Source organism: Tursiops truncatus, chromosome 12 (assembly GCF_011762595.2).
Source record: "Tursiops truncatus isolate mTurTru1 chromosome 12, mTurTru1.mat.Y, whole genome shotgun sequence".
In the NCBI taxonomy this organism is placed as follows: Eukaryota; Metazoa; Chordata; class Mammalia; order Artiodactyla; family Delphinidae; genus Tursiops; species Tursiops truncatus.
This window is the reverse complement of record NC_047045.1, coordinates 77,988,752-78,000,813: the sequence shown is the minus strand read 5'-3', so window position 1 is coordinate 78,000,813 and position 12,062 is coordinate 77,988,752. Positions and strand designations below refer to the sequence as shown.

At 40.5% G+C, this 12,062-nt stretch overlaps 1 long non-coding RNA gene across 13 annotated transcripts in view; it reads right to left on the bottom strand.

Moving 5' to 3' along the window:
• Positions 1-12,062, bottom strand: part of LOC109552827 (uncharacterized) — a 166,004-nt gene that overhangs the window by 139,488 nt on the left and 14,454 nt on the right. The window lies entirely within an intron of this gene.

Below are 12,062 nucleotides of genomic sequence, written 5' to 3'. Positions count from 1 at the left end.
CTGTAATATTTAACGAAGTAAAGGAGGACACTGGTTAAATTGTAGATATGAAGCAAAATAAGAGCCAATAATTTTGTTTTTCGAAACCTCACTGTTACCGAATTCATATAGTCGCCCGAACTCTATCAGTCATTCAAGACTAAACGATAGTTTTTCTAAAATCGATTTGCGTCATGGGGGTATTCTTTGAGGCCCTGTGACTATAATTCACACTACGACATTCAAAAGATGCAACTGAAAGGCTCCTGTGAGCACCGTCTCAACCTCATAACTCAGCTCCTCCGTGAGCACACATTCTGACTCTGAACGTGTCCCAGCATCCAGAATCCACAAGATGGCGTTAGTGTTCACTTTTTTTTTTTTCCTTTTTAAGCACGTTAATTTTACAAGTCATTTAATTGTCTTTTTTTCTTTTTTTTAAGAAAAAGATAAAAAATTTTCCTCTTCTGGGATATATTTAATATGATTAACAGTGATTAACTTTATAATTTCTGGAAATACTGAAATAAAAGAAAATCACTTGCCTACATCTTCTACTTTGCATTTGTGTTTTGAAAGTTGATCCCCTCATTCCTCGGGCTTCTATGTCTCTCTTCTGTGATAAAATTCTGAGACTGTGCAGTCCAGTCATCAGCAGCCACGTATGCAATTTAAATGTTAATTAATCAAAGTTAAATAAAACTCAAACTCAGTCCTTCAATAACCACCTGAGGCTAATGGCTGCCATACTGCACCAAGCCATACAGAGCATTCTTACCACCACAGGAAGTGCTATTGGACAGCACTGCCTAAACGATAGTGGCTCAAAGACCCGGATGTATTTCGCAGAACTGATATGTAGAAATCGTATCCCCCATCAGTGTCTTTCACTGTGACACATACATTCTGAAGTGGAAATAGAGGTGATAGAAAGTTGCAATGAAAATGTAAACTTTCTCACACTTTTGTGTACAGCGCGTACACAGGAACATTGCTGCATCCTGTAAAATAATCCACACGTGGACCATGTGTTTAGAGTGTATAATTTTGGACATCTTCAGAGCAGCCACTGTCATAATTATTTTTTTAACTTTACTTATATTATTGAAGCCCAGCATGGTCATGGTTTCAGAAACAGAAAAACAAAATAGTAGAGCTGAGAAGAAACCTGGAGATCATCTGATCCAGCCTCCTGTGTGATGCATTAGGAGACAGGACCAAAAAATGAGGCAAGTCATGTAACAGACAGTCCCCTAGTACAGGAGACCAGAAAAAATTCTATCTTGGGTGATCTTGGTTGAACTTTTCTGTACCTAACTTTTGTTACATAGACAAGAAAGGATTAAGAAAGGTTATATGGAAGTTTACTTTTAGCTCTAAATTTATCTCTTGTATCACATTTAGAGTTCGGAATTCAAGCGGTTTCAAAGTCACAGGATAAAAGATAGTACATCCACCCTGAGTAGTAATTTTATTCAAAGATGTGAGGAGGGAAAGTTAAGTACTTTGACTAGTAAGTGATTTTAAAATTATTCTTTTATCTTTAAAAAATGCAGACGTGTTATGGAGGAGATAAAACATGAAGCTACAAAGGAATATTATGCCTGTTGTGGGCTATTTGAGATACACTCCCAAATCCCTCCAGGAGCTCTCATTCATTCTTTCTGCCTTTAAGGACAGTTTTTACACACTTGAGAAATGCCTCAATGGGCAGCTGCACAGGAGTGAAAGCCTTCCAATGACAAGTTTGGAGACTTGACCATGGTTTGAATAAGGTCCGCAAGTCCAGAAATTTCATTTGGTTAAATACATGGTAAGGTTATGGTTAGTTCACAATAAAATACAAAATAAAAATGTAATGGTTAATAGTGATGATGGTGCTAATTACATCAGAAATCTGGGCTAAATAATTACTAAATTGTATAAAAGCAGATACTCTGAGCTTACTGGAAGCTAAGTAAAAAGAAAATAGAATAAGTGATGGCATTCTCATTTTATACTAAATGAAGAATAATATTGTAAAGGAGAGTAGACAAATATATCCAAATTCAGAAAAATCAGAGAGGCCAAATGCAGGTGCATTTTTATAAGGAACATTAGGATTATATAATGAACATTGTATATAACAGTAATTTTATAAATTATGGAGAAGTATCCTTTATAAAGTCATTTCTTAGCTTGACCTTGGAAAAGGTGAAAAACATGTCGCTGGACTGGAAACTTGTCAAATCACTTCTGCAGAAAGTTGAACAGTAATGTGTTCCAGCCTTGTAGCATTTCAGCGACCTAACTTGATACAAGGGTAGATCTTAGAGAATATGGAGAAATGAATGACCACTGCTTTTTAAATGGTAAGTACTTAATTTTTATAATTTTGCACATTAAAATGTCACCAATTCCACAAGAAATCCATGTTTTACTAAAAAGAGTAAGTTCCGTTGTATCCTTAAATATTAGTTGTTTAAAACAGAGACCATACAAGAGACGTTTTGTATCCCTGAAAAGAAACAACCCACAAATATTTATCCAAGAGCCCATGGTAAATTGGGACTGGGAATACATTGTTAATTCTTGTCTTAGATTTTCAAACTGTAATGGTGATTAAATACTGATCAGTAGATGACTTTTTCCTTGATATTTTTTTATTGTGGTTTAAAAAAACCACACAATGTTAAATTTACCTTAACTATTTAAGTGTACAGTTCAGTGGTGTTAAGTATATTCACATTTTTGTGCAACAGATCTCTAGAATTTTTTAAACTTACAAAACTGAAAAACTTCACCGATTAAATGCTAATCCCCTTTCCTTCCTGCTCTTAACCTTTGAAACCACCTTTCAACTTTCTGTTTTGACTAGTTTAGATTCTTCATATGAGTGGAATCTTATAGTATTTGTCCTTTTGTGACTGGCTTGTTTAATTTAGCATAACATCCTCAAGGTTCATCCATGTTGTAGCATATGACAAGACTTCCTTCTTTTTCAAAACTGAATAATATTCCGTTACATGTATATACCACATTTTCTTAATGCATTTATCCATCAAAGGACATTTGAGTTGCTTCCACCTCTTGGCTATTATGAATAATACTGCAATGAACATGAGCATGCAAATCTCTCTCTAAAATCCTCCTCTGAATTCTTCTGAATATATACCCAGAAGTGGGATTGCTGGGTCATTTGGTAATTCTACATTTAATTTTTTAAGAAGCCTCCATACTGTTTTCCATAATGGCTGCAACATTTTACATTCCCGCCAATGGTGCACAAGGGTTTCAATTTCTCCATATCCTTGTCAACACCTGACATTTTCTTTTGTTAGTGGTGATCCTAACTTCTGTGTTGCCCTATCAAATATCAACTGTGCCAGTCAGTCTCTTGATAGGAATATTGTATAGCAAGCAATTCAAGATGGAGGTTGTTTGGATGCCCTGAATTTTAAGGGTTGCAACAATCTTAAATGTACACATTTAATTAATTTGAAATGGTTTAATAATGGTGGGCAGTCAAATAGTGGTGCCCATGCTATACAGTAGTGGTCTTTGTTGATGCAGTAGTCTTCGGTAACGTGGTATAGCGCTGTCAGAGAAGACGGCTTGAGTTTCCCAACCCTGATCCTGCCACTATCAAGTTATAGGATGTGGGAAAATACTTAACCACTCTGAGCTCATTTCCCACATTTGTGAATTGGGAATAATGATATCTAGTGCACAGCACATTGTTGGCATGAGGATTAAATGAAAGGATGTACGTAAAGTGTCTGGCACATAATATGCTATCAACAAATGTTAGCTTCTTTTTGCTTAATCCCCAAATCCATTTCTCATGCAAGTTAATATATTGAGAGATCAAGCCTGAATTTTTAATAAAAGTATGATAGGAAGTTTCAGGAGACATTCAACAGTCACTGTAATTTTAAGGAAGATTTTTTTATAGTAGTCTACACCAGACATTCAACCTGAAGCTACCCTACATGAAGAGGACTCTGCCACCCCAGATAAGATTTAAGCAATGCCTTCTGCAGAAGAGTTGCCTTACCTTTATCTTTAATATAAGATGTTAAATCAAAAGGGTTTTCATGAGTGAGTTGTCCTAGCATCTTCAGCAACTGGGGTCTGAGAATCTATACTCATAGGCCCGGAGGAACATGGAGAAGGCCTTACACTGATGTCTTTGGTAGTTCACCAGTCCATTCTATTTAATAAATGCATTATTAATCTATTTTCAACAGATCAGCCAGAGGGATGTTCTCTAGCTATTATACCTCTTAATCCTGTCACACCTCCAACAGCTTTCTACTAGAAAGTTATTAAGCCACAGATGGCAGGAATCTCTGTCCGTTTTGATCACTGCTTTAAACTTAGTACATAGAATAGTGCCTAAAAGATAAGAGGCCCTTAATAACTACTTATTGAATAAATACATATATGAGTAAAGGAATAAACGAAACAGTCAAACTGAAAGGATTTCCATACAGTATCCCAGGTTCTGATTAAATGTCCTACTTCTTGTCAAGGCCTTCCTTGACTTCTAACCAAGGTCTCTGAAATAGAGTCAGGAAACCAGTCAACCCCTGGTGATGCACGTGTGTGTCACTTCCTCTCTGATGTTTGAATCTACAGTCAGTACAGACATCTCTCCCTAAAGATTTCCAGGCTTGAACACTGTAAATTGTTTTCAACTCCTCCCCGCCCTCCACCGCCGGAGGAGAGACCTCACTCCAGTTCAGGCTCCAAGTCGGCATAAAAACTCAGGGCATTATTGTGGAGGGAGAAGCAAGTCTAGGGCACCATTATACTTTGAATTCCAACTAAGATGTTCTTCTCACGGACAAACAAGGATATGCTAAATAGTCAATTATCAATAAATTTTTGCTCCTTCGATGCAAACGAGGTTACCGCAAGATTTATCTTTGAGTTTCACTTAAATATATTGAGTTGTAGTTGTGAGTTTGATCCAAAATTTCTCTTGCTGGATAGGATATCATTGTAAGAACAATGGCCTATTGGGAAACAATATCCTAACATTATCCTAAGCTAGGTAATCTAGCAATAGAATTTTTTTTTTTTTGCAGTACGCGGGCCTCTCACTGCTGTGGCCTCTCCCGTTGCGGAGCACAGGCTCCGGACGCGCAGGCTCAGCGGCCATGGCTCAGGGGCCCAGCCGCTCCGCAGCATGTGGGATCTTCCCGGACCGGGGCATGAACCCGTGTCCCCTGCATCGGCAGGCAGACTCTCAACCACTGCGCCACCAGGGAAGCCCTAGCAATAGAATTTTATTAGAACCATTTCTATTCTTGACATTCCGACTCCCAAAATTACTGTGTCAAATAAACGGTGCCTCAGACATATAATGTTTAACCAGCTCTCTACTTGGGACCATAAATCTGGACTTTCATATGCCTACTGGTAGTGTGTGTGTGTGTGTGTGTGTGTGTGTGTGGTGGAGAAACAGAGATAGGGACAGAGAGAGAGTGAGAAAAAGAGAGAACATACTCAGAGCTGGCTTGCCAATTAGTCAATCAGGAATTAGACATAGATTCTCATTGGTTTACATTCAGATAGTTTAAACATGACCTGATTGACACTGACTTCACTCAGTGTGATCAAGAAGTCCTGAACTCCACTAGACATGTGTGGTTGGGTGATATTCTCTCAAAAACACAGAAAGGAAAAAAAACATAAGTAGAGAACAAGGTTACTATATTGAAGTATCAATAAGTTAAATTTAGAAAACTGGACTGAAGGCCTTAGAATATTGTTTTCAGAATTGAAAGTGCACACGTATCACCCAAGGATCTTGTTAAAAATGCAAGTTTTTGCTCAGTGGACCTGGATTGGGACTGGGATTCTGCATTTCCAACAAGTCCCAGGTGATACTGATGCCTGCTGGTCCACAGATCACACTTTGACTAACAATGTTTGCAGACATGCTAACAAAGGCCTGGTCCCCCCAAATGAGAAAGAAGCCACCCAAACAAGGCAGGTCAAAGCCCAAAGTGATTTTAGAAAGCCCCTGAATCATTGTCAACTCATTGGAAGACCATGATTACATTATGGGAAGAAATCAGTATTTTATCGTGTGTTATAGTTCAAGATCCCTTCCTGTCACAAGCACGAATCATTGACGCTTAGTCTGCGGTTGTTGCCATGAGTTTTTATTGCTTGAATTCAAGAGCTACACAATAAGTCTCGCCTTTAGCACGTTCCACGTTTATAGGAAAAAGAAATAGAATCCTATGCAGCAGCACTGTATAAAACCAGTGATCAGGGCTTCCCTGGTGGCGCAATGGTTGAGAGTCCACCTGCCGATGCAGGGGACACGGGTTCGTGCCCCGGTCCGGGAGGATCCCACATGCCGCGGAGCGGCTGGGCCCGTGAGCCATGGCCGCTGGGCCTGCACGTCTGGAGCCTGTGCTCCGCAACGGGAGAGGCCACGGCAGTGAGAGGCCCGCGTACAGCAAAAAAAAAAGAGTCACATCTATCCAGACAAAATTTTGTAAAGAACGGAAGAGTCAGGATTGAGTTTGGTGAATGGCTACAGTTAGGAAGAATAAAGGCTGTTAGAAGTTCATCTGTAGACATGATTTGTCCACTTAGCCTTGAACTTTAGGAAAAGTCTTTAAAGTGTGACCAGGCGCACTGGGCAAGAAGGCCTAGAGAAGCTCTGCACCACCTGGATGCCTGCAGCTTGCCGCTGCCTTGCCTCCTGGGGGCGCTCTGGTCCCCTGCCTCCTCCAAGCACCACGCTGGGCCACGGCGAGCATCCCTGCCCCTCCCCAGGACACATTCAGCATCAGAGGCTACACCTGACCAGCACAGAACAAAAGAAAGGAGACAATTATGTGAAAAAGCCTAGGGGGAAATATCAAATAAAAGCACTCAGAAAAGCTCTTCAACTTGCTGAAAATTCATAACTTGAGTAAAAGTCATTTACTTTTGAGCTTTTCCTACAGAATTCTCTGGCGTGTCCTGTTGTGCTGCATTGAGAAACAAAGCAAAGTCAGACAGTTATTTTCCTCACTGACTGAGCAGAAATATACGTTGGAGTAGATGTGAGTATACCGGAAACAGCAAACTCATCCACCTACGGCAAAGAGAAGATGCAGAGACCTTTGAATTTGGAAGTTTCAAGGTTTGACTTCCTTGTTCAAATAACAAAACATAATTTATAGGCCTTATATTACCATAGTTCTAGACAAAATGGTTTTGGCTACGACACATCCAATTGAATACTGAGGAGAAAAAACAACTTATTCTTTAACAGTTGTCAGGGTCAGTGTGACTTGCCTGAATATTGAAGCACATGTTCTGTGGGCGGGTAGGACATTGTTATAGGTTGAACCCTATGAGTATTGGAGTGAAATGGGTAGGAGACATTGAGGGCCTAAGGAATGTGTTATTGAAGAAAATATAACGAAAGACAGAGCCAAGGACTTAACTTCAGGGAAATTTTATACTTAGGGACGGGAAGAGAGAGAAGAGCCATGAAAAGTCACTAAAAGGACTGGTCAGAGTCAAATGTATTAGCACAGAAGCCAAAGACAAGAAATGACTTGGGAAAGGGATAGAGGTGCCCAATTGCATTAAATATTCAAGAAAACTCAAGAGGTATGAGCACTGACAAAAAGTCACTGGATTTCACAAGCAGCATTTTACCTTGAGTATGTAGCGTAATTAGAGTTAATATGAATGACATTAGGAAGGGTTAAATTTAAAAGATAATGTGTTCGCAGGGAAATGGAGAAGTTTAACCTTGTATGAAAGAAGGTTAAGAGGGAATAACAAAATTAAGAGTTTTGAGAACGGGATGGAGAAAACACATTTATGTCAACGTAACATGGAGAGGATCCATGCCAGACGGGTCAGTTTTCTAGTCATGGTAGGTGATGCCACATCATTTCGGAGAGGGACACATGGAGCAGAGCTAAAGGAATATAATGGGCTTTGCTCTGAAACAGTTGGGAAATTAATATGAGAAGGATACAACGACTGCTCTGTATTTATATACAAATATAAAGACACTTAAAGTGGGTATAATTTAGCACTAGAATGACCTTAAAACTCACTTTATAAAAAAACATCGCTCATTTCTTTGATTTCTTGGAGTTATTAGTTTTATCCCTTGGTAATAATACTATCGTTTGATAATAATTTTATAGAAAAATCTTTCTAAACAAATGTATTATATTTATTTTTTCTGTGCACATCTCTGCTCAGCCCAAGTCAGAGCAGCAAACATGGAAATGAACATGGCAGGAAGCGGCCTTGGGAATCTTCTGGTCCAGTCTGAGCCCATTTTTTGCCTCACTGAATATGCAATACTGTAATTATCACTCATGGGTGTTACCCACTGCCTTCCCTACTCTCCATTCTTCAGAGGAAGGAAAAAACATAAAGATCCTGTCATCCTCTTGACATTACATACCCAACTGGTGATAGATAAAAAATGCCAAACCTCTGTTTAAGACCCAGTCCTCTGTCTGTACCTCAGGCATAGCCCCCTATTTAGCCAGAACTCTTAACCTCTTAACAGAGACCTGAGTTCACTCAACATTTGATCTATTTGGTAATCAGTCATCTTAATAGTAAAATCTAAGAGGGTTCACCAAAGGAATGTGTTGTCATTTAAAAATATTTAGTATATTCAATAACAGTCCTATATAAAATAACTCAAGACATTATTCTATTATTTATTTATTTTATAAATTTATTTTATTTATGTTTATTTTGGGCTGCATTGGGTCTTTGTTGCTGCATGCAGAGTGGGGGCTACTCTTCAGTGCAGTGCGCGGGCTTCTCATTGTGGTGGCTTCTCTTGTTGCAGAGCACGGGCTCTAGGTGCGCGGGCTTCAGTAGTTGTGGCGCACGGGCTTAGTTGCCGTGGATGGCACATGGGATCTTCCCAGACCAGGGTTTGAACCTGTGTCCCCTGCATTGGTAGGAGGATTCTTAACCACTGTGCCACCAGGGAAGCCCTACTGATTATTTTATGATACACAGTTATGCCAAACAGACTCTCCCTGATTGCCAATTCTGCACACACAAATCCTTGGTTTTTCTTCAAAAGTAACTTGCATGTGTTTATATTATCTTCATATAAAGATTTGTCCCTGCCCCCTAGTCACCAAAATGTGTATCTGTATGTGAAACTCAACACTGGTATCATTGGCCCTGGGCTACCCATACTCCTTTGCTTAGAATCCTTTGTGATGGAGTGTATATTCATGCAACTTTTGACCTGCTTAAGTGTATCATCCAAATAAAACAGTCATTATTTCTTTTGTATAAACATGTGGTCTATATGGAAACTAAGCCTAAGAATTCGGACTCATTAGCATGATGTTCAAACTGGCTTTGTTAACTCCCAGGAGGCATTATTACCCTGAAATATTTTTATTTATAAATCAGAATACAATCTCATGCTAATATATCAGCATTGTCGGAAAGAGTGGTGCTCTAGGAAGATTTCAAAAATAAAGCAAGGAAACAGGATCAGGTACCACAATACAGGGAGAGACACTGGTACACACCAAACATGTACAGAGGTAAACAACAAGAACCCTGGTCAAAAAAAGAGCGGAGGGTCAGAAGCCAGCAGTTCATGGTGATCTGTGCTGGTTGACCACTCAGAGCGAGGGAATGAGGAAATACACAGGCACGAAGGAAAGATAGTATGAGTTCAGAGAAGCAGACGTGCTCCACAGGAAGCGAGGGGAACACACTGTGAGGTCAAGTTCTACCAGAGCCAGGAATTTCCTCCCACATGGAGTATCATTTTTGTTGCAAACAAACCACCTTAGAAATGAGTGGTTGAAAACAATATCCACGCTTATGTAACACAGGTATAGGGACCCACTGGACGGTTATTTCTGATGATGTGGGCCAGGCTCAGCTGATCTTGGCTGAGCTCCTCATGTGTCTGTGGACAGCTGGGGTGTTGGCTGGGGCTGGCTGGCCTCGGAGGGCCTCGCCTCAGAAGACTCAGCTCTTCTATTTGTAATGAGGTGGATAGACCTAGAGTCTGTCATACAGAGTGAAGTCAGAAAGAGAAAGACAAATACCGTATGCTCACACATATATGTGGAATTTAAGAAGAAAAATGTCATGAAGAACCTAGGGGTAAGACAGGAATAAAGACACAGACCTACTAGAGAACGGACTTGAGGATACGGGGAGGGGGAAGGGTGAGCTGTGACAAAGCGAGAGAGTGGCATGGACATATATACACTACCAAACGTAAGGTTGATAGCTGGTGGGAAGCAGCCGCATGGCACAGGGAGATCAGCTCGGTGCTTTGTGACCACCTAGAGGGGTGGGATAGGGAGGGTGGGAGGGAGGGAGACGCAAGAGGGAAGAGATATGGGAACATATGTATATGTATAACTGATTCACTTTGTTATAAAGCAGAAACTAACACACCATTGTAAAGCAATTATACCCCAATAAAGATGTTAAAAAAAAAAAAAAAAGAAGACTCAGCTCTTTTCCAGGTTAGCCTGGGTATGTTCTCACAGTGAAGTACAAGAAAAGAGATTATACAAGTGCCTTTTTCAAGCCTTTGCTCACATCTGGTCTGCTATCGCCCCACTGCCCAAAGAAAGTCATGCAGTTAATCCTGGAACTAATATGGAAGGGCACAACCAAAGAAGATGGTGTTAAGTTGGAACCATTCATACAGTCCATATACCATACTAAGGAGCCAGTATCAGGGCATTGGTAGTGTGGAGCTAAATGATAAGGACAGGTAAGTGCACATACCTTCTGATGAAGAAGAGCCTGGGAACTGATGCAGGGAAGGCAAATATTTCACTTGTAAATACTTGCTGAAAAGTAATTAAAGGAAGACAGGCCACTCAAAACCTGGCTGCACATTTCTACCCGCTAAGGTTTCAGGATGCAGCATGGGAGACTTAGGCTAGATGTAAAGAAAATCTCGCTGACAATGAAAGTTTTTAAACACTGCAATGGATTACTAAAGGAACCTGTAATTTTCTTTTAAAGCACTTAAAATCAAACTAGCTACCTTGTTATCTGGTATGTGCCCTTGGACAGAAGCAGAAAGACGAACTAGTTGACCTTTCAGAGTCCCTCCAGACCTATTATTGTCACGCTGAACCTATTCGCACCGTGGAAGAAAGACTCTAACAGCCTGCCTTTTATTCCTACACTAAACGCACATTTATTACAGACCCTCTCTGTGCTTGGCACGCTGCTTGGTGCTAGAGATATAATCTCAGCCTTTAAGGAGATCACAGGCTTTGGTCAAAAGGTGAAGCAAAAATGCTCCATCTACATAAGTGTTAACACATGGGTGATAGAAGATGCTATTTAAAACAGTGAATGTCTTCAAAGGACAAAGGCTACTGTGAAGGGGAAGACCCCTTGCCCTGGGTCTCTGCCTATCTTTTGAGCCGCCCAAGAGACCAGAAGGCTCTTTTGTTCAACTGGGCCCATTGATGGGTTTGAGATAGACAAAGGGACTTAGAGCAGAGTTACAGGTATGGGACTGGAGAGAGCAGAGTTCTCTGCATAATTAGGTGAGAATTTGTGATTTGCTGGAAAACTTAGGTAAGAATGGGAGCAGAATAGGGATGGAATAGGGAAGGCAAGAGTCCAGGCATTACATGGGGTAACATGGCCAGGGAGAAAGCCCTTGGTCTGTGGTGGCTAAAGTATATCTATGAACCTAACAATCTCACTTTTAAAAAGCTAACAAGAGAGACTTCTGTCCAAACAAGATAACTAGTATAGACTCGTCTCTCCCTACTTTTTCCTACTTAGGATAACGATAAACACTGGAAATAATGCAGGATAAAATCAAAGGAGAACTCTGAGAGGTGGTTGGTGAAAGGCAAACTGCTTTAAGGAGCCCAGGACCGAAGACACAGCATTATGTCTGGGCATCTTACAACCTCATGCCCAACAGAAGGGCACATGGTTGGCATTTCCCAACCCCCAAAACTAACGACAGAAGGTGTTAACGTAGTCCACAGGGGTTTGACCGAAGCCCCAGTGAAAACAGGTTACCCAGGGAAATATTCTCCTTCCCTGACAGTCCTGGGACTCCCCTCTCCTACTCAGAG